The sequence below is a fragment of the Geotrypetes seraphini genome, chromosome 3, assembly GCF_902459505.1.
Source record: "Geotrypetes seraphini chromosome 3, aGeoSer1.1, whole genome shotgun sequence".
Classification (NCBI taxonomy): Eukaryota; Metazoa; Chordata; class Amphibia; order Gymnophiona; family Dermophiidae; genus Geotrypetes; species Geotrypetes seraphini.
Genome location: NC_047086.1, coordinates 143,816,062 through 143,839,995, shown reverse-complemented (window position 1 = coordinate 143,839,995; position 23,934 = coordinate 143,816,062). Strand labels below are relative to the sequence as shown.

The window sequence follows — 23,934 nt, the reverse complement described above, 5'->3', positions numbered from 1 at the left end:
AGGAATTTAAACTTAAATTAAATTAATTTATTTTATTTATTTATTCAGTTTTCTATACCGTTCTCCCAGAGGAGCTCAGAACGGTTTATATGCATTTGTTCAGGTACTCAAGCAGTTTTCCCTCTCTGTCCCGGCGGGCTCACAATCTATCTAACATACCTGGGGCAATGGGGGGGGATTTAGTGACTTGCCCAGGGTCACAAGGAGCAGCGTGGGTTTGAACCCACAACCTCAGGGTGCTGAGGCTGTAGCTTTAACCACTACGCCACGCTCTCCCAAATTCTTTGTTGCGTTGCCACACAAAATTTCACGTGAACCATCAATTACTATAGACTCAACATTCTATACAATTCATCTGACGATTAAAATACTGGGAGTTGTTATCGATCAACATCTGACCATGAAAAAGCAAATAAATGCCATGGTACAAAAGGGCTGTGGAAGTTGCGTACTATAAAACCATATTTTGAGTTTTTGGCTTTTAAACTTTTAGTTCAATCATTTGTTGTTGAGTCTTCTTGTCTATTGCAATTTGTCTTCTTGACTATTGCAATATGCACCAAGAAAGAAAAGGCTAAACTTAGATTAATTCAGAATACAGTAGTTAAATTGATTTATGGTTTGAGGAAATATGACCATGTGACACCTTTCTATCGTGAGTTGCACTGGCTCCCAGTGGAAGCTCGCGTTTTGTTTAATTTGGGTTGCCTTTGTTATAAAGTTGTGTATGGTATTGCTCCAATCTATATGACTGATAGCATCTTATAAACACAGAAGAGGATCACATGCTTTGTTTATCTTTCCATCTGTTCAAGATTGTAAAAGCAAGAAATCTTTGGATCATACATTAGCATTCCAGGCTGCTTTCCATGATAAGGAATTTTGACCTTTGTTGCGTAGCGCTTGCTCTTACAAACATTTTAGAACCCAATTGAAAACTTACCTTTTTTCAAAGTATCTGGCCAAATAATCATATCTGTTTCATATGTTATTTTTATTATTAATCTTTTGTTAACCATGTTGAACTTATGGTTACTTGGGACAAATTTTGCAGATAGCTTAGCTGGTTTTAAGAAAGGTTTGGACAAATTTCTGGAGGAAACGTCCATATGTGATTAAGACATGGGGGAAGCCTCTGCTTGCCTTGGATTGGCAGCATGGAATGTTGCTACTCTTTGGGTTTTGTTAGGGTACTGGTGACTTTGATTGGCCACCGTGAGAAGGGGCTACTGGGCTTGATGGACCATTTGTCTGACCTAGTAAGGCTATTCTTCTGTCCCCGATCTATCTCCATCCCCTGCCCCGCAAGTTCTTTCTCTGTCCCCACTCCATCCCTGCAAGCTCTGTCCTCATCTGCACAAACCTCGAACACATATGATTTTAAAGTATTTGAGGCTTGTGCAGATGAGGACAGAGCTTGCAGGGACAGGGCAGGGAAAGGGACAGAACTCACAGGGACGGAGATGGAGATAGATCCCGTGGGGATGGGGACAAATTTGTCCCCGTGCCATTCTCTACCTGGAACTCTAGGACTGAACTTCCGATTCTGATAGGTATACTGAATTTTAAACTATGACAAGACCTGAATGTGAGTGCTATTTAAAACTGAATGCACAATACATTTTGGCACTCTTTTATATGTATAGGGATAGACTGGCATGCATATCTTGTCTGAGTTGTATATGAGAGGTTCTCTATAACATAATAATAATAATAATAACTTTATTTTTATATACCGCCATACCACAAACAATTCTAAGTGGTTTACAAGGGTATACATAGTAGGTATAGCTCCAGGTAACAGTCATCTGCAAGCATTCTACTTCTACATATGTCTGAAAAGGATTTGTTTTATCTCTTTAAAGTAGGAATGTTGGTTTGTCTATTCCCTATACAAACCAGGAAAATGCTTCCAGCTTTGGATACGTGCAATTGTTTTTTCTTTTCATTTCTGTTCTTTTGAGGTTTTTTAAAAAAAAATTTATAATACAGAAAATGTGCCTGAGCTCTTACAAACCTTCCTATACTGTACATAAAATATCAGAGCTAAATGTGCCTCAGAAGTTTTTTCAGCAGTGATATATCACATTTGTACTCCACTGCACCACAGAGATCATGCTGCCGGGGTGGAGGGGGAGAAATCTCAGAATCTGAGTCTGCAGCTTTTGCTGCAAAACCAAAGTCTCCTGCTTTATCAAAAAAAGCAGCTGCCTTTGTTACGCTAATAAGAAAACCCTATCTTCCTAGGCCATGTTGCTCATCTGTCCCCTTATGGACGTTTCCATTTCTACCCATTTTTAATAAGCTTTTGGTTCTGGATGGATGGAATGCATATGTGATCATTGAAATGAAAAGAAGATGCAAGAGAAGTGTGAAACGTAAAGATTTGCAGGATCAAATATTTCAGTGAATCGAGGAGCCTAGCCATGAAATAGCAGAGGTAAAAGTGCAACGGTGTGCTGTATACGTGATTGAATCCTCAGGCTGTCCCAAGCCATTGGAACAGCAGCATTGTAATAACTCCAGCTGAAACTGTTCATTGTATTAGCCACCTATAGGCAGTCGCTCTCCAAGAGAATATTAAGATTGACAAAGGTTGTGAAATTTGCAGCAGTGCTTATGACCTGGAAGAGACCTAGCACTAGTAGCCCATCATTTGATACATAAAGTAATAGCTTGGTACGCCCCAGTAAAGGTTTTCACTGCGAGTTGTCCTATTGATTCCAACATCACCAGGAAAAATGTGTTTGCTATTATCGTGGAGAACAAATACTCCATGTGCCTCTTCCCACGGAAGCCTCTTGAGGACATATGCTGGAAGCCACTCTCCGCTGCTTACCATAAAATCAATTCCAATTTCACGGAAGTGAAAGACAAACCTAAAGATCCCAATTAAGTGCCTCCACGCTGGCAGCTTCAGATCTGCTAATGAAAGAGGCACTGCGTTAATCAAATGCCAGCGAGAACTCAGCGTTGCATATTAGGGATGGCAATTCTAGAAAGTTACCTAAGGCCAGTGCTCATTTTTAGTTTTTCTTCATTTTCTGGAACTGAAAACATACTAATCAAAACAGACAACGTACCGCTTGAGGATTCCCATCTGCTACTACCATGCGAAACCAGCTCTCTGCCTCGGTTTCTTTGCGGTTCCTTGTAACGTGTGGCAAAGATGCTGAACACATGCTGATGTGTCCCTGAGTACCTTTATAATATATTCTCTCTGAACTGAACTCAAGACTCCTCACTGCCTGGCAGTTTAGAAACATTATACTATCTTTTCTTATTGTAAACCGCCTTGAACTAATGGTTTGGCGGTGTATATAAGAATAAATTATTATTATTATTATGTTGTTTTTGACTAATGGATTCCGGTTTAATTACATATTGGGAAATACTTCAGGATTCCATACCTTGCTGTGAAGGAAGACTATACTCGGAGTGGCCTAAAGCAGTGTTTCTCAACTCGGTCCTGAAGTACCCCCTTGCCAGTCAGGTTTTCAAGTTCAAGTTTATTAATTTTAATATACCGACCATCGACGGACACCTGGCCGGTTTATAGTGTTAAAAAATAAGAGGTTAAAATTAAATTATTATGAGGGGAGGGGAAGTGTGAACAATAAATGGACAAATTACAAGTATGAACGTGAGCTTGAGGATGAAGGGAGAAGGGAAAGTTAATAATTATATCATTAAAACAACAAATTAAAAGGCGGGGAAGAGAGGGGGAGGATATAACATCAGGGAAGGGGATTGCTTCTTAAAAGCGGTTTGTGTTTAGTTTGCTAGCTGTTGGAGAATAAATATTTGAATAAAAACTTATTTAGTTTAATCCTGAATTTGTCAAGTGAATTTTCAAGGTGGAGTTGAGGTGGCATGGCGTTCATAAAGTAGGAGCTACAACGGAGAAATTAGTTTTCCTAGTGTAATAGAATTTTTTGATGGAAGGTATTCATTGAAAGCAGTGCATGCACATAGATCTCATGCATATTCATTGGGGAAATCTTGAAAACCCGACTGGATTGCGGCCCTCAAGGAGGGACTTTGAGACCCCTGAACTAGAGTTAAGATTGGAAAGAAGCTTATCCTAGCTTAAAGAGTTATCCCAGGACAAGCAGGCAGCATATTCTTAACGCATGGGTGACGTCACCGACGGAGCCCTCGGTACGGACCTTTTTAACTAGAAAGTTCTAGTTGGCCGCACCGCGCGTGCGCGAGTGCCTTCCCGCCCGACGGAGGAGTGCGTGGTCCCCAGTTTCTTCGTTTCCGCGGAGCGAAGACGCGTGTGTTTTTTCAACGGCCGTTGAAATCACTTTTTGCCTTCCCGCTCGTGCTTTTTTTCCCATTTTTTCTTCTTTTTTGCCTTCGGGTTTCTTTTTCTTTGATTTGTAAAAAAAAAAAAAAAAAAAACTTAGCTTTTTTTCCCCTTTTTTCGATTTTGCCCCGGCGGGGCCTGTTGCCATTATACAGGCCTCGGGGTTCGATTTTGCGGAGGCTGTTTTCCCCTTCATGCCCCCGCAGGTCGGAATTTGTGCATAGTGTTACAGAATATGGCAGATCCTTGCCTAATTTAGGTATGAGGATTTATACCAGCTTTCAGCTGGTGTAAATCAGAGATCTCAAAGTCCCTCCTTAAGGGCCGCAATCCAGTCGGGTTTTCAGGATTTCCCCAATGAGTATGCATTGAAAGCAGTGCATGCACGTAGATCTCATGCATATTCATTGGGGAAATCCTGAAAACCCGACTGTATTGCGGCCCTCAAGGAGGGACTTTGAGAACCCTGGTGTAAATCTTCACACCTAAAAGTTAAGCATAGATCCTGGTGCAAAGCATTATTCTATAAACAGCGCCCAACTCGAAGAGCCTTTTATAAAACAGCAGTTAGCACTCATTTCTTTTGGTACCATATATAGAATTTGGCCCTCAATATCCAATAACTCACATAAATAACACTAACCCCATTATTTTCAGTGGGCTTATTTATTAACTCTGCACTTTACACGGATGAATGCACATCAACAGATTAGCACGCATATATAAACAGAGCCCTACTTGAAGCATTTGAGATTAAGTTGCTTGCCAAAGGTCAGAAGAACATCACTGGGATTTGAATCCTGGCTCTCAGGCCATTGCTCTACTGAGCTACTCCTGCTCTCTGAAATAAAGCCCATGACCATCCAACTAATTCATCTGGCACCCATGGGGTACACTGACACTACCTGCGTGTCATACGTTTGCATCCCTTCTAGCTAGTGCAAGCTGTATTCCTCATATACATGTGGAGGGGCATTTTCAATAGTGCATCTGAGTCTGACTTGGAACATATCCCACAAGACGTCCAAATATTGGGGTGGCGAAACATCCATTTTCGAAACTGCTAGACATCCAATGTTTTGGTTTTTTTTTTCCAAAATGACCTATTTGGATGTCTTAGCCTTTAGGACATCTAACTTTTTGGGCAATTTTTGAATAAAATACATCTATGTTCAAAATGTCCTAATTCAGACCATTTGAATGTGGGAGGCACCAGCATAGTAATGGATTGGCCACATAGATATCAAAACAGAGCAATGGAGCACCTTAGAGGGCACTGCTGTGAGCCTCACTAAAAGGTTGCCAGATGTACTGTATATCTCACCATAACCCTCTTATAATTTATAGTGAGTCTCCCAAAACCTACTATACCCACCTGTGTACCATCCTAATAGCCCTTATAGCTACAGGTGGCACCTATATGGCAGTACAGTAGGATTTGGGTGGGTTTAGATGGGTTCATAATTAATACCTTAGATGATGTGGTTAGAGTGCATTATGGACCTGGGTCCTCCACTCTTTGGTTCTCTAGCCCATCCACCAAGTAACTGCACACCTGATGCTCTGCTAGGCTTCCCAATACCAGATGCTGTTGTTCTAGAACCAGGTGTACATCTTTTTTGTTCTCATTTTTGTGTGATGGAAGGGGGTCAGTGAGCACTGGAGGAGTGTGGGGGTGTCTTAACTTGATGCATGGAGTGGTCATGTGGTCAGTTTGGGCATCTTTGTGGCACTTAGATGCTTCTAAAGCAGGTCTAGCTCCGAACGTCTAAGTTCTGTCCATGACATCCTTCAAAACATTTATTGCTGCAAGACTTCCAGGTCTAACCCGCCCTTATGAACAACATGAACAATATGCTGAACAAGTTAGAATGTCTCAGTTCTATCCAGGCCATCTTGCAAAATGTTTATCGCTGCAAGATGTCCAAGTCTAACCCACCCTAATGAACAACATGGACAACGCCCAAAGCCCGCCCCTAACATGCCTCCATCTCGCCCATCCAGAGCTCTAGGCTACCTTGCTAGATGTTCAGAGGCTAGGATACCTTGCTAGATGTTCAGAAAGGCGGTTTCAGTTATCAACATATAGACATCCTGGCAATTAGGACATCCAAATGCCAATTTAGGACACTTTTTGGACATTTATATTTCTTGATTATGAGCCCCATAGGCAGTAATTTTGTAACAAAGTGCTTATAAAAATTCTCAAAAGCATGCTTATTTTGTGAGTATTTTATAAAGATCTGTACGCCTTTATAAAATAGGCTCCTAGAGTAATATCCAACAGCACATAAATGCTGTGACACAAATTTTTACTTGCTCCAAGGCAGGTGCATATATTACATTACATTACACTGGTGTCTTCTATCCCGTCAATACCTTTCAGTTCTAGGCGGTTTACAACAAGAGTTGGCCTGGGCATTTCCAGGGAGAATACATGGTTAATAAATGTAGAAACAGGGACGAAGTGCGAGATAATAAAATTTGCGGACGACACTAAACTATTTAATGGAGCTCGGACTACAGAGGAATGTGAAGAATTGCAAAGGGACTTGAACAAACTAGAAGATTGGGCGACGAGATGGCAGATGAAGTTCAACGTTGAGAAATGTAAGGTATTACATGTGGGGAGCAGAAACTCAAGGTACAACTATACAATGGGAGGGATATTATTGAATAAGAGTACCCAGGAAAGGGACTTGGGGGTATTGGTGGACATGACAATGAAGCCGACGGCACAGTGTGCAGCGGCCGCTAAGAGAGCGAATAGAATGCTTGGTATAATCAAAAAGGGCATTACAGCCAGAACGAAAGAGGTTATCCTGCCGTTGTATCGGGCAATGGTGCGCCCGCATTTGGAGTACTGCGTCCAATATTGGTCGCCGTACCTTAAGAAGGATATGGCGTTAGTCGAGAGGGTTCAGAGGAGAGCGACGCGTCTGATAAAAGGGATGGAAAACCTGTCATATGCTGAGAGATTGGAGAAGCTGGGTCTCTTTTCCATGGAGAAGAGGAGACTCAGAGGGGATATGATAGAGACTTATAAGATCATGAAGGGCATAGAGAGAGTAGAGAGGGACAGATTCTTCAAACTTTCGAATAATAAAAGAACAAGAGGGCACTCGGAAAAGTTGATAGGAGACAGATTCAAAACAAATACTAGGAAGTTCTTTTTTACCCAACGTGTGGTGGACACCTGGAATGCGCTTCCAGAGGACGTGATTGGGCAGAGTACGGTACTGGAGTTCAAGAAAGGATTAGACAAATTCCTACTGGAAAAGAGGATAGAGGGGTATAGATAGAAGATTACTGCACAGGTCCTGGACCTGCTGGGCCACTGCGTGAGCGGACTGCTGGGCACGATGGACCTCGGGTCTGACCCAGCAGAGGCATTTCTTATGTTCTTATGTTCTTAGTATGTCGGGATATATGGAGGGTCGATCAGGTTTGGTTAGATCATTTGACAAATTTCTTGAATAGAAAAGTTTTAAGTTCTTTCCTGAATGTTTTGTAGTTGGGCGTCATAGTCAGCAGATTGGAGAGGTGGTGGTCTAGTTTCGCTGCTCTGGGGGCTAATAGTCTGTCATATTTTTTTTTTTGGCTTTATATACCTTAGATTGGGGTAAAGTTTGCATGAGTTCTCCTTGGTCGGGATGTGTTTTTCCTGATTAGGCGGTTGCTCAGCTTGGAAGAGACGGCTGAGGTGGGATATGATTGAGGTCTCATTGTAAGTGCCCAGCCTAAACCCCCGAAAATCCCTGTGCTGAGGTGTGTAACAGCATGTTGTGGGACCGGGATCCTGGCGAGGCCTAGTAACTTCCCAGAATCCCAGTCTTGGCGCGAGCGTAACCGTGGTGGACCACAGCGGCCTGGTGCCTCCCATAAACTGCACACCACACTGGCCGGGTTTTGTCCAAATATATTACTTTTATTTATTCACAAGGGAAGTTTCAAACAAAAAAGGTCAAAATTTGGCATTCAAAGTAAAAATCCAAAAACATTCCAATTTTCTCTTGTTCTGCTTTCTTTCTCTCATGTGCCAGTTCTTTTCACTGCACCCTCAGGGCTGGCCAATTCAAGTTCACAATATTAAGAACATAAAATACAGTTCATGTTAGGTGTTATTTCCTCAAGCAGTGCTAGAACCGTACCTGCCTTGGTAATAGTTAGGCTACCTGGTTCTAGGCACTAATTAGGCTTCCGGTAGATTTGAGTGGCAGTTCCCTTTTACTAGGAGCAGAGGGACTTGTGCTCCCACAGGTGTGGCCACTGTTCCACTCATCTAACACAAAAGTAAATTCAGCAGCTTCCAGCCCAGGTTGAAAACAGGATACAAAATCCTTCACAAAACATAAAACTCAAAAAAGGAAGAAACAAAAACAAAACCCTTTCACCAAGGAAAAAGGACATTCAGGCTTTCCTAAACCTATTCCCATTCCATAGGGTGTTCTTCCCCAGACATAGCCTTACTCTCTAACCAGTCCATGTCACAAACCTCAGATTGTGTTTCAAGGTTTTGCATTTCCCTATCCTGGTGAGAACTTCTGAAGGCTGGCCAAAAGTTAGCTGCTGTAGCTGGTTTTCTTCTCAGCTTCCCCTGAGCTTCCAGTCCCAGCTGTCCCTCCTCTCTCACTGACGAGGGAACTTCAGAAAAAGGGAGACTCGGCACATAACCACGCCCCCTCACAGCAGCTTTAGCTAATTCCTTAAAGAGCCCTGTCCTTCCCGTTCCAGCCTGAGCTCTGTGAGTTTTTAAAGGGACAGGCTCTCTCTTAACCTTGTGCTCAGGATTTTCCCTATACTCAGGATATTTCTTCTCCTTAGTCCCTGACACATTATTAATGCTTCCCTGCTCTTTTCCCTGGGCTTTTCCCCGGGCTTTATTAGGACTGGCCAGATCCCTGTCAAAATGTATCCTCTTAGCATAAAAATATAAGAATAGCTTTACTAGGTCAAAGCAATGGTTCATCTAGCCCAGTATCCCGTCTTCATAGTGGCCAATCCAGGTCATAATTACCTGGCAAAAGCCAAAATAGTAGCAACATTTGCATGGTACCGATCCAGGGCAAGCAGTGACTTCCCCATGTCTATCTCAATAACAGACTATGGACATTTCTTCCAGAAAATTGTCCAAACCTTTCTTAAAACTAGCTAAGTTAATCGCTCTTACCACAACCTCTGGCAACACGTTCCAGAGCTTAACTATTCTATGATTGAAAAAATTTCCTCTTATTGATTTTAAAAGTAACTTTATTGAGTGTCACCTACACAATGTTGTAAGAGCCATTTTCCACCTGTCCAAGAAGCTTTGCACATGGAAATGGTTTTTATATAGTCTCCCCCCCTCCCCCAACACACACACATGATGCCAGCTTTCCTCAAAACAGTGTCAGTATCTGTTTTCACGTAACTATTTATAAAGATTCAGAAAAGGCCCAGGCACTCACTCTGTGACAGGGCAGCCTGTATTCCTAATTCCTACCTGAACCTCCTTTTTTTGTTGGGCGGTGGGGGGGGAATACATCTTCTTTTGTTTCTGTTTCTTGAATTGTCTTTTCATTGCAGCATTTTGGCCTTTTTCCTTTTCTTTATCTTTTTCTGCTTGTCTCTCTATGCAACCTCTTTGCACAAAGAATTGCCTGACCCAATATTTTCCTACATTTAAATAGCTGTTGAGGTTTCAGAAAAATATAGGCTGTAGGGTAGGGGTGGCCAAAAGGTCGATCGCGATTGACCAGTAGATCGTAAAGGCAACGCGAGTCGATTGCAGAGCCCATGCTCCACGATAGACTCACGTTGCCCTTGCGTTCTCCCTTTTTCCCCGATGCTGTAACATGCCAGCAGCAACTGCAGAAGTGCCGGGCACACCAGCCTTCCCCCCTCCCCCCCCCCAACGTCAATTCTGACGTTGGAGAGGAAGTTCTGGGCCAGCCAATCACTGCCTGGCTGGCCTGGAACTTCCTATCCGACGTTGGGGGGAAGGCTGGTGGACCCAGCACTTCTGCAGTCGCTGCTGGCCTGTTGCGGCATCGGGGAACAGGGAGAACTCAGTGGCAGTGGTGGCTTGGAGGCCTGTTCCCAGACTGCAGCGGTGGCTTAGGGGCCTGTTCCCAGATGACAGCCCCGGCGCTGGCCTGTGGAGAAAGAAAGAACAGAAAGAGAGAAAGAAAGGGGAGACAGTAAGAAAGACAGGGAGGCAGAGCAGGAACACAGAAAGAAAGAAAGAAAGGGGGCAGTGAGACAGAAAGAAAGACAGAGAGAAAGAAAGTGGCAGAGATAGAGAAAGAAAGAAAGAAAGAAAGGGGAGGGGGCAGGGAGAGAGGAGGAAAAAGTTGAGGGAGGGAATGGAGTGTGTCGGGTGACAGGGGGCAGGTAGGAAGAGAGGAAGAAAAAGTTGGACTCATGGAAGGACAGAGATGTTGGTTGGGGAATGGAATGAGGTCTGGAGGAGAGGAAGCATGCAGGAGGCAGAAAGAAGGGAAGAAATATTGGATGCACAGTCAGAAGTGCAACCAGAAACTCATGAAATCACTAGACAACAAAGGTAGAAAAAATGATTTTATTTTCAATTTAGTGATCAAAATGTGTCCATTTTGAGAATTTATATCTGCTGTCTACCCCCTTTTACTAAACCGCAGTAGTGGATTTTAGCACAGGGAGCCTATGAGCGTCAAGAACAGCGCAGTGCATTCAGCGCAGCTCCCTACACTAAAAACTACTATCGCGGTTTAGTAAAAAGGGAGGGGGTATATTTGTCTATTTTTGTAAAGTTGTTACTGAGGTGACATTGCATATTTTAAAATCATCTGCTATGACCTCTTTGAAAAAACCCCCAAATATAAATGATAATTAACATTTTCTCTGCGTACAGTGTGCTTTGGGGGAGGGGAGGGGGTATTTTATTGTTTGGAGATCATTTTGACTTGGTCATTTTAAAAGTAGCTTGCAAGCCAAAAAAGTGTGGGCACCCCTGCTGTAGGGTATAAAGACAAAAATACCATGCATCTTGTCTGATTTTGTTAGACTTCAAGATATATTAATTATACCAATTATGCCAAATGACTCAGTTTCTATTTCTGGACACTCACCGATCTAGGTCATGTCTACATTGCATCAATCCAGTCACTCTTGGTTTGAAATGGTTTAGATCAATAAAAAAATATATACTTATGCACGTCTCCATAGATTATGTAAGGTAAAATCTTTTATGCTAACAAGAACAGTTTCATGTAATAACTTAGCTTTGCGTTCTAACAGGACATAACAAATCCTTGCTGATCTTCTTAAGAGTCTCTTCTCTGGAATGAATTTTCAATGGCCAGTTACTGAAATAAGATACTTTTGATAGTGTTTTAGTCATCCTGGGACCCCCTACGACAAGCTGGATGTTCAGAATATTCATAACAAATGTGTGTAGCCCCAGGGCCCCATTTTAATCTTGTGACTGATTATGTTCTGCAGGAGGTAGGCCCCGGTACACCTTCAGCTATGAGTTTGGATTTCTGGGATTAAATTCTCCTATACCTGGCATCAGGGTACTGGGACCTGTACAGGCTGATAGGTGTTTATCTGATATCACAACATATAGTAGCCTCCTGAGCTCAATAGAAAAACTGCACAAACACTCCAAATTAATCCAGACACCATCAAGTTTCAAGTTTTCAAGTTTATTAGGAGACTTGATCAATCGCTTAATCAGATATTCTAAGCGATGTACACTTTAAAATTTACAATTATTAAATATATATAAAAAAAATAAAACAAACAATACAGTACATACAATTACTTAAAAAATGGGTAAGGAATCTTGATTTTAACATTGATAAACATGGGAAAGGAGGGATGAAATACAATTCTTAAAGTAAAGAAGAAACATTGAGGGAAAATACAAAGGGATATAGTTAACACAGGTATAATATTGGACAACATGATACTGAAACTATAAAATTATGTTGTAAAAGCATCTTTAAAAAGGAAGGTTTTAAGTTCAGTTTTAAATTTTCCAAGTTCTTTCTCCTCTCGTAAAAAAATAGGGAGGGCGTTCCATGTTTGCGGTGCAGTACATGAAAAAATAAATTGTCTCCTTGTATTGATAATTTTTAATGAAGGGATAGATAGCAGATTTTGTTCGCTAGAACGTAGAATTCTCTTTGTAGAATATGGAATAAGAAACCTATATAGAAATGCAGGGGTCTTATTGATCAGAGTTTTGAAGATAATTAAGCATAACTTATAAGTGATTCTGTAAATAACAGGGAGCCAATGAGCCTCTTTGAGGAGTGGTGTTACATGATCAAATTTTTTTGAATTGGTTATTAATTTTATAGCTGTATTTTGTATAATTTGTAATCGTTTAATTTCATATAATGCAATTCCTTTAAATAAAGAATTGCAGTAATCAATTTTAGACATCACCAAAGAGTGAATCAGTATAGTAAGTGATTTGGGACAAAGAAATTTCGAAATGGAACGAATTTTACGTAACCTATAAAAGGTGATTTTCACAATGTTACTGATATGATCATGGTAAGTAAGAATTCAGCAGCACACACTATTACTATAAATTACTCATGAACTTTACATAATACAGTATACACATTCATGTGAAAGCATCCAGTCAGGTACTTAAATTTTATTTATTTATTCCGTTTTCTATACCATTTTCCCTGGGGAGCTCAGAATGGTCTTGCATGAATTTATTCAGGTACGCAAGCATTTTTCCCTCTCTGTCCCGGCAGGCTCCCAATCTATCTAATATACCTGGGCAGTGGTTAAAGCTAGAGCCTCAGCACCCTGAGGTTGTGGATTCAAACCCACGCTGCTCTTTGACATTGGGCAAGTCACTTAATCCCCCCCATTGCCCCAAGTACATTAGATAGATTGTGAGCCTGCCAGGACGGACAGGGGAAAATGCTTGAGTACCTGAATAAATTCATGTAAACTGTTCTGAGCTTCCCTGGGGTAATAGGGGGGGATTAAGTGACTTGCCCAGAATCACAAGGAGCAGCATGGGTTTGAACCCACAACCTTGGGGTGCTAAGGCTCTAGCTTTAACCACTGCACCACACTGTCCTCCCAAATAAATTAGCATTGAATATTTAAGATTTGATTGCTATATAGGCTGCCTTGATCTCTTCTACTACGGATTCTTATAACTTATACATGAAAGTTGAGTCAATAGAGATTGCTAAAGTTACTATATTTTAGTCCGCAAAATGCCGGACACGGTTGCCCTGCTCTGTTCCGCCTCTGACCCCGCCCCATTCTGTCCCAACCCCGCCTCCAGCCCTGCCCCATTCTGCTTCCAGCCCTGCCCCCACAAAGCTTCCTCTCTTCTTCCCCTACGAGCTCCGGCTGCATCTGGAGGGCTTGGAATATGCACAGATGTGCATGATGCTATCCACGCATGCTCAGAGGCCTTCCAGATCCAGCCAGAGCTTGTCAGGGCTTTCCAAAACCTGGACAAACTGCTGAGTTTTGGAAAGTCCATCCATGCACCTAGACAGTCCTCTAAAAAGAGGACATGTCTGGGTTTTCCCAGATGTCTGGTAACACTAGAGAATGCCAATAGAGCTAGAAATTTGTGTTTTATTAATTTTTCTTCATATACATTTACTTTCCTCAGAGTTCTTGCTAAGGAAATACCTTAGTAAGATCTTATGGATTGATAATGCTAATACATTACCTAGATCTAATTATTATTATATATAGGACTTTAGTCCCTGAAATATCAGAGATGAGACAAGTTAATTTAATCATGTATTTTTAATGGGTATAACTAATTGGCAGACTGGATGGACCGTTCAGGTCTTTATCTGCCGTCATTTGCTATGTTACTATGTTACCTACTACAATTAAAATTACTGAAGAACAAAATGTTGACTGTTTGCTTTCACTGAGAAAGAATTTAACAGCTTTTTTTTTTTAGGGAAGATATAATACAAATAAGGTCCACCTTAGTTAGTAGCTTTTCTTAATGAAAATGATAAATCCCTGATAATGAAATTCCATTTGAAAAAAAGAAAAGAATGTATTTTGTGGTGCTACCCAGCTCAAGACAGAAGACCTTTCTGACTTTGAAACCTAGAGTGGTAGCCCTAGGGACTACACGTTTTTTTGGTAGCCCTAGGGGGCCACAATTTTTTTTTAATTCCCATGCAAATATGTTCTTACTTTACAAAATAAAGATTATACAGTGTATTTTGAGACCCACTCCAGTTAGAACAGTTTCTAAAAGATAATGAAAAATAATTGCTTTAAAAATAGTTATGGATATGTATTTACCTCGCTAGCCCAAGGTAGAAGTCTCTACCGCAGCTTTGTAAAAGGAGCCTAAGTCCTTTATTTTACGGATAGTCACTGTGAATATAGCCAGTGGAAGAAGGTGGGCCCACTAGGACCATGACCTGACCAGTATTTTGCATAACACAGCTTCATCAGCTAGAGAGCTTGGGAGTTGGGCCAGAGATTGGTTTGTTTGACATCTTCTAACAAGTTTTTCCATTTATTTGATATACCCTAATTGTTCCATATCATGAAAAACCGACTGTGATGCCTCAAGGACATAACCTCCACAGCACAAGGAAATAGAATAGGAATCTTTCTTCTGCTTCTACTCCTTTTTAACCTCCCTCCCCTCCCAGCGAGCGCATCTACTTTAAATTTGTTGTAAAAGTTGCTGGACGGTGGCAGTGACTCACAGTGTTGCTCTGTTGCCAACCCCTGCAAAATGTCATATTGAAAATGGTCTTCTGTATCTTCTAATATTAATGTCCTTCCTATTCTATTTCCCTCTGCCCTCTAGTGGCCATTGTTTTAGGACTGGAATGGGATACACACTTCATTACTCTTTCCCAGTAATAAAGGAGGCCTCCTTTATTACTAATCTATATCCTTACTCTGCATCAAGCTTAAAGGACTTAGGGCTCCTTTTACAAAGCCGTGGTAGAGATTTCTACCGTGGGCTAGCGAGGTAAATGCTCCAACACTCATAGGAATTATTTGAGCATCGGAGCATTTACCTTGCCAGCCTGTGATAGAAACCTCTACTGCAGCATTTTAAAAGCCAGCGTTAGTCTCTAAGCAGCCTTTAGGTCCCTTGAAAGTACAGGGGAAATGGAAGTGATTGTAAAAATTTTAACTAGCATGAAGACTGAGATTATTTAATTCTGAGCTAGTCTATTACTTCATCAAAATCTCACCAATACAGCAAAAATATGATTTTATTTCAGAAGAGCATTTCAGCTTGGTTTGCTTGTACAATGCTCTTAATCACACATGAGTTACGCATACTGGATGGAATTTTATTCCTGATTTCCATTTAAAATGCTCACACAGTAGTTTAAGAATTTAGTACTAAAAATTAGCAATAAGTACTAAATTACCCATAAATATAATCAAAGTGAAAGAAGAGGTTTTTTCCCTCAACAAATACAACTAGCAAAATGTAAACTATGTAAAGTGTGCATGTGAAAATTCTATTTTTAAAATAGTAACTTTGATCCAAATTACATTTAATGTGGCGTGAGCTCATGTAATGGATTCACCCCTGTGGAATTGAGACACTCCTGCTACTGGTGACAGTGGCTTAATAAGGGGGGGGGCGCAGAACGCCCCAGGTGCCGTCTTGGTGGGGGCACCGGCACCTCTCCACCCCCCCCCCACACTATACACGTGCCCTCCTTTCCCTTCCCCACTCGCACCTCCACCTCTTCAACATCTTTATAAACGATCTGGACATTGGTACAACGAGTGAGGTGATTAAATTTGCGGACGATATGAAGTTATTCAGAGTAGTGAGGACACAGGGGGATTGCGAAGATCTGCAACGTGACATAATCAGGCTTGAGGAATGGGCATCAACATGGCAGATGAGGTTCAACGTGGATAAGTGTAAAGTGATGCATGTCAGTAACAAAATTCTCACGCACGAATACAGGATGTCCGGGGTGGTACTTGGAGAGACCACCCAGGAAAGAGACTTGGAAGTTCTGATTGACAAGTCGATGAAGCCATCCACACAATGTGCAGTGGTGGTGAAAAGGGTGAACAGAATGCTTGGAATGATTAAGAAGGGGATTACAAACAGATTGGAGAAGGTTATCATGCCTCTGTACCGGGCCATGGTGCGACCCCCCACCTGGAATACTGCATCCAGCACTGGTCGCTGTACTTGAAGAAGAACATGGTACTACTCAAAAGGCTCCAGAGAAGAGCAACTAAGATGGTTAAGGGGTTGAAGGAGTTGCCGTACAGCAAAAGATTAGAGAAACTGGGCCTCTTCTCCCTCGAACAGAGGGGACATGATCGAAGCATTCAAGGTACTGAAGGGAATAGACTTAGTAGATAAGGACAGGTTGTTCACCCTCTCCAAGGTAAGGAGAACGAGAGGGCACTCTCTAAAATTGAAAGGGGATAGATTCTGTACAAACATAAGGAAGTTCTTCTTCACCCAGAGAGTGGTGGAAAACTGGAACGCTCTTCCGGAGTCTGTCATAGGGGAAAACACCCTCCAGGGATTCAAGACAAAGTTAGACAAGTTCCTGCTTAACCGGAATGTACGCAGGTAGGGCTAGTCTCAGTTAGGGCACTGGTCTTTGACCAGAGAGCAGCGGCAATTCTTATGTTCTTATGTTCAGCAGCACAAGCAATTTTTCTAGTTTGCTGCTCATGCCAGCCTGGCTCCCCTCTGAAATTACTTCCAGATCACAGGGCCAGGAAGTGACATCAGAGGGAAAGCCAATGCCCGTGTGAGCAGCAGGCCAGAGAAGCTGCTTGCGCTGGCGAAGATTTAAAGAGGTATGGGGGAAGGAAAGGCGTGAGTGTGGCATAGGGGAAGGGGCAGAGAGGAGGGCACGGGAGGGGGCGCCACCTACCCTCACTTTGCCATTGCTGGTGACATCTGCATTATCTGCTGCCGACTGTCCCTCATTATAGTCCTCTCAAGTATGAGAGTTGATCTCGATCCCAGACTCTGGTTACAATTCTAAGTCAATATTCCTTTGTATTCTTTAATATACTTTCCTTTCCAATATAGTTGAATAAAAAGAACCCTAAAATCTATTTTAACAGAATGCCTAACTTGTCCTGCAGGGATCATGCATTCTATTTCTAGTTCATTACAATATGATAAATAAAATGCACTCTTTGAAAGATATTTCAAACAGCACATGTATCTATTATGGTGGAGAAGAAAACGGTGATAGAGTTCAAAAAAGCGTGGGATGAACACAGAGGATCTAGAATCAGAAAATAATAGTAAATATTGAAGACCTAAGGCCAGTACTGGGCAGACTTGCACGGTCTGTGTCTGTATATGGCCGTTTGGGGGAGGATGGGCTGGGATGGTGTAGATGGGCTGGAGTGAGCTTTGACGGAGACTTCAGTAGTTGGAACCGAAGCACAGTACCGGGCAGAGCTTTGGATTCTCACCCAGAAATAGCTAAGAAGAAGAAATAAGATTTAAACTGAATCAGGTTGAGAAGACTGGATGGACTATTTGGGTCTTTATCTGCCGTCATCTACTATGTTACTATGTATTAACAACTGTATAGAATCTAGTATTGCATACATTTTTTTTAAATATTACATTGGATTTGATTAAATCCAATCTTTATTCATAACATTAATCCATTTTAATCAGAGTCAGATGGATTTCCCTGAAATTAAATTGAAAATTTGAATCTGATGAAGAACTAATTAGCACTGATGGTATTAAAGTTCACTTGGTCCTGTGCACTGCTTTAGCAGTATTGCAATTCTCACAAAAAAAATAACACTGGGATTTCAGTTAATACCTGAAGTTAATTAATTTAAGAATCAGGCATTCTATTCCTAAATCAACACTCTATTCTGTCACTTTCTAGGCCCTTTAAAATGGAACCAGCAACAGCTACTTAACAGACCCCTTTGCTTCCTCAGCTGCATGCCTAGCCTCTTTACACCACACTCATCTAGGAAGCAACTTTCAGTTACTTAAAACAATGGCTTCCAAACTTTTTGATGTTATGGCAAGCCCAGCACATGGTTCATTCAATCAGGGCACACCATCAGCTTCCCTTCCCCCCTCCCCTCTCCCTTCTCCCCTCCCCCCTCCCTTTTCTTTCTTCCAGTCCATGGTACCATCATCACCTTGATCACCTTACCTCTGCCACAGTCACATTCCCCTGCCACAGTCACATGACCCTTGTTAATCTCCTCCAGCAATGCTTTCCCCCTGCATCCTCCTTCTCTGCTGGCTTCCCTCTATAGTCAGAACCATAAAGCCTGCCTGTCCCAAGCAGCCAACAGTATCATCCCAGACCCACCCTAATTCTTCCTCCTCTTACTAAGCTTTGCCATGCCATTATTTGTTTAAGCAAAATACAACATAAGAACATAAGAGTTGCCATAATGAGGGAGACTGAAGGTCCATCAAGCCCAGTATCCTGTTTCCAACAGTGCCCAATCCAGGTTACAAGTACTTGGCAAGATACCAAGGAGTAAAACAGATTTTATGCTGCTCATCCTAGAAATAAGCAGTGAATTTCCCCAATCCAAATGCTGGCTTTTGGATTTTTGTTTTAGAAAATTATCCAAACCTTTTTTTAAACCCTGCGAAGCTAACTGCACTCACCACATTCTCTGGCAATGAATTCCAGAGTTCCAATACTTTTAGTAAAATCAGCAGAACATACAGTATTTAAAAGGATTTATCTGTGTAGCAGCACCTTTTACTCAGATAAGTCGCACTGAGACAGATATTCAGCAGATAGTACTGGTGATCCAAGGACAGAGACTAGCAATTTTCACTGCCACTACTTGGATAATTATCCAAATGACTTAGGACAGCAAAAAGCCTGTCCTTAATCTATCTGGATAAGCTGTTTGAGAGCAGCTGAATGTCTGCCTTGTAGATAATGCTGCCACCTCTGCTCTCTCCAGATATTCAGCAACAGCTAGATTTTTTTTGTGCATGGTAGCCAGCATTTAAAAACCAAATACTGATTACTGTGGACTCAATATCAGGGGAAAATATTTTACTGAGAATGTCATAAAATTCTTCCTCTACTTCTATTTTTTGTAGTGTTTCTATTATCAGCTAAGGGCAAGGAGTACCACTCAGTACTAGGGATGAGTCATTCCTTTAGCTGCTAATCAATACATCACATACTCCATTCCGTTTGAGTCCTTTGAAACTGAAGGGATGATTACATCTAGGTCCCAGGCATACAGTTAGAACAGCTTAATTTAAAACCATAAATCGCAGCAGGAGGCAGAGATTTACTAAGGTGAATGCGAGGCAATCAACAATATTCAGAAATTTGTTGAAAACACTCCAGTACTTGGGAAGCTTAATTCCTAGATGTTCGTGTCTATGATTCATGAAATTTCTTGTCCCTGAGAGCCAATGTCTCTTTTATAGGTCTTGGATGACTTGTAAAAGCTCTATAAATAGGGGACCCCTCCATTCTCAAACAAATCTCTCCCTCATACTGTTAATTCAGTGCAGACTCCTTTAATGCTTCGTCAGCTCCACGTTCTCATCCTCTTCTGCACTTTGGCATCTGGATGATACCACCTCCAGGTTCTCCACTGTTATCATCTCCTTCTCTATTTCTCTTAGGCAACCAAATGGCTCTCCTACCTTCATGGCATATTGGGATCTCTAAATAAGAGACCCTGTAAATGCTGTCAGACTTCTTACCTTCACGAGTGAAGGTGGAGATGAGAACTCTTCTTTCAATAATACATGAAAACTAAGAGTGCACACACTCCTTCTGCACTTCCAATCTGTAAAACACTTCTAAGTCTGTAAAACAAGATGTACCTCAAATGAGTTTCTAGCCTTCACTGTACTCCTCATCTGCAGCAAATCTAAACATTAAAAGAAAAAGCAGAGCAATTGCCTCTCCTTCCTACTTAAATTCAATGAGGCCCACAGGATAATGGGAGGCAGTTCTGTGGGGCCAGTAGATGCTAAGCTTTCCCAGTATTGACCATATTTATTAAACTCTTAATATACCTCAAAGCGGTTTAGAGTATAATCATACATAATGAAAAGAACTCCATTAAAAAAAACAAAAAAGTAAAGAAAGAAAGAGAAGAAAAGCAAGGATAAGAACATACTTACATACTCAGTATAAATACTTTACTATGCAAATTATAACAAAGGATTTCAGTTAGCTGAACAAGGGAAAGCTAATCGAAAGTAATGGGCTTTTAGATGTCTTTTAAAGTTTATTAAGGATTCTTCTTTCCTCAGCTTTAATGGAAAACTATTCCATAAAACTGGAACCAAATAAAAAAATGCTCCATTCCGAGTTGATGCCAAATAGGCCTTAGAAATATAGGGTAAAGCTACTTTCTTGTCATCCAATGATCTTAATAATCGACAAGGAACATAAAATAATACCAAAGTCGAAAGATTATGAAGGTCAATGTGGCTTAGTAAGGGGGGGCGAGGAGGCTGGTCCGCCCCGGGCGCCGACACCGCTCCTCCTCTCCACCCTTCCGCTTCTTCCCACTCCTCCCCTCGCCACGAGTGCACGCCTCCTTCCCTTCCCCGTACCTCTAATTATTCACCACCACGAGTAACAACTTCAACGTGGTCCTCGCGACTGCATCAGCTGTCCCGCCGACGTCACTTCTGGGTACCATCAGAGGAAGTGATATCCGAGGGAGAGCGGCCGGGGTCGCGAGGAGCACATTGAAGTTGTTGCTCGCAGTGGTGAGCAACTAGAGGTACGGGGGAAGGGAAGGGGACACGCATGGCAGGGAGGAACAGGGAAGGAGCAGGGGGGTGGAGATCAGGGTGGGGAAGGGGTACTTCTCACCCTAGCTACGCCAATGGAGGTCGCAGTTCAAAGAAAGCTTTATGAGCTAGCATCAGAATCTTAAACTTAATCCTAAATTCTGTCGGCAACCATGCTCCCACTTATAACCAAGGAAAAGTAATCTGCAGTGTTTGGCACCCCCCCAGTTATTTTGAAATGTTGGCGCCTATGCACAGAAACATTGTTACAGCTCCTGCTTCTTCTGGATCTTAATCAAAATGGCCAACTCCCAATAAAATGTTTACACCCGTACTAGGGGTCACTTAGTAATGCCGAAGTTAAGAAAATTCTGATATACTGCATATCATACCATTTTCCACGAAAATAAGACACTGTCGTATATTAATTTTGGGCCCAAAAAAGGCACTAGGTCTTATTTTTTTCATGTTAAATGATTATCTCTCCCTTCCTCTCCTCCACCCCAATTCTTCTTATTTTCTTTCTTTACCACACATGTGCAGCATCTTTCCTCCCCTCTCACCAATCCCCTTCTGCAGTATCTTTCTATCCCTCCCTCCCTCCCATCCCCCTGTGCAGCAGAACCTTTGCAGCCTATATACCCTCTCTCCCTTTGTGCAGCAGAACCCTTGAAGCTTCTATCCCTCCCTTCCTCCCATCCCCATCCCCCTGTGCAGCATCTTTCTATCCCTCCCATCCCCCCCGCTGCCGCTGCTGCGCACCCCCTCCCACACACACACACCCCCGCTGTCCCTTTCATCTCTCCCTCCCAAACGAACCCCGACCGCAAGCCAAATACCTGGAAACAAATGGCAGCGTCAGCAGCACAGGCTGCATTGTGGCCTGCCCTTCTCACATCTGGGCATTCCTCTGCCGCATCACCGAAGATATCATTAGCAACGCGGCACGGAACGGCCGGGCATGAGAAGGGTAGGCCGCGATGCAGCCTGTACTACTGACACTGCCATTTGTTACTAGGTATTTCGGTCTCACGGTCGGGGTTCGGATGGGAGGGAGAGATGGAAGGGTCAGCAGGGGGTGCAGTGGGGAGTGGGGAAGTGCTACTGCCGGCGACTAGGGCTTATTTTCTGGGGTAGGGCTTATATTAAGACCTACCCCAAAAATCTTGCTTGGGCTTATTTTCGGGGTAGGGCTTATTTTTGGGGAAACACGGTAGTACAGAGAAAATACATCTTTGCTGCAGGACACAATCTCCAGTTAATAGTGAATCCTAAAGGATCATTACATTTACAAATTGCTGAAATAATTATGATTTATTTGCCTGAATATTATGGTATCTCTTAGAGTAAAAGCAGAGTATGTGTGTCATATAATACACAGAAGTAGCATCGCAGTGTCTCTGACTGGAAACGAGCCTCATGATTATAAATCATCATTTGGTGGAAGTGACTCCTAAAAGCAATTGTCAAAGGGATACTGCCAACTCTAAGTAAAGGGCCCCGCTTCTCTAAAGGAGAATGCCCCACAAAATATCTTTGTTCAGAGCATTGCAAAGTAACTTTAATGGATGAAACGTGGAAAGTCAACTGTAATAAATTTAATTTCACCAGATTCGTACTTGATGACTTGTGATTCCAGAGCTCTTTCATCATTTTAAATGGAGGCTAATAAGTGTGGGATGTAAGAACAATCCGTGCGCAGGAACTCCATGTGAGAGAGCCAAAGAACATTGCAGAGAATAAGAAATGGCTTGCTGTGTTAAGAAGCATAATTCTATTCACTTGGGAGAATAGTGCAATCCATCAGAGAAGCTGCCAAATTAAAACTATATTTTATAAGCTATAGTGTGTTAAAATATGTTACTTCTGGGTTTTACATGCAGTTGGCTCTGAGTTAATGTGGATTAAACATGGACAAACATGATAAAAACATATTAGTGAGCTGCCTCACATGCAAAGTAGTTCCATATTTGCACCACTGGATGTGTGCAAACATGCCATGGTATTACAACCTGCAGTCGCATAGTGAGGGTGAGAAGTGCCCAGGGCGGTGGTGCTCTGTCCCTCCCCCGCCCTCATCTCCGCAACCGCCCCCCCCCCCGGCTTCTTCCGCGATCCCGTCTGCCACGCACCCCCCTTACCTTCTCTTGTACCTCTAGTTGGTGTTGGGGGTCAACAACAAGCTCCTCGCAACCCCGTCAGCTCTCCCTCTGATGTCACTTCCTATGCGCGGCACCTGGAAGTGACATCAGCGGGGAAGCCAACGGGGTCACAAAGAGCACGTTGTTGACTGCATGAATAACAACAAACTAGAGGTATGGGGGAATGGAAGGGGGGTGCGCGTGGAGGGGATAAATGGAAAGAGGTGGGGCGGAGAGGAAGAGGGGTGCCGGTGCCCCCAACAACATGACACCCAGGGCGGACCGCCCCCCCCTCTTTACTACACCACTGATAATCTGTAATAATCAAACTTTTGAGAAAATGCCCAGGGCACAGGTTGAACATTTGGGGCTAGACATGTTTTAACAAAGAATAAGTACCATAAAGCTGCCCAAACTGACCAGATGATCACAGGAGGGATGAAGGCAAGACCACCCCCTCCCCCCAAGACATGAATCAAACAGATGTTATGGCCAGTCCTAAAAGAAGAGCAAGCAGGTTCCTGGAGTAGCCTAGTGGGCAATGTAATGAACTATAGAGATGAGGACTCAAACCCATATCCCACTTTAACTATTACACTTATGGTGGAATATGTGAGCCTTACAAAATCCACCCAAATCCCAATTTTTCCCTATATATCATGCAGGCATAAGTTGTTTCCAGTAGGTTTTGCAGGGCTCACCATACAATATAAGGGAGTTATGGTGAGATGTGTACCTGGGACTTTTTA

General features: G+C 42.4%; 1 protein-coding gene across 2 annotated transcripts in view; it reads left to right on the top strand.

The window, feature by feature from the left end:
* FNDC4 (fibronectin type III domain containing 4) overlaps nucleotides 1-23,934 on the top strand; it is an 88,668-nt gene that overhangs the window by 27,454 nt on the left and 37,280 nt on the right. The window lies entirely within an intron of this gene.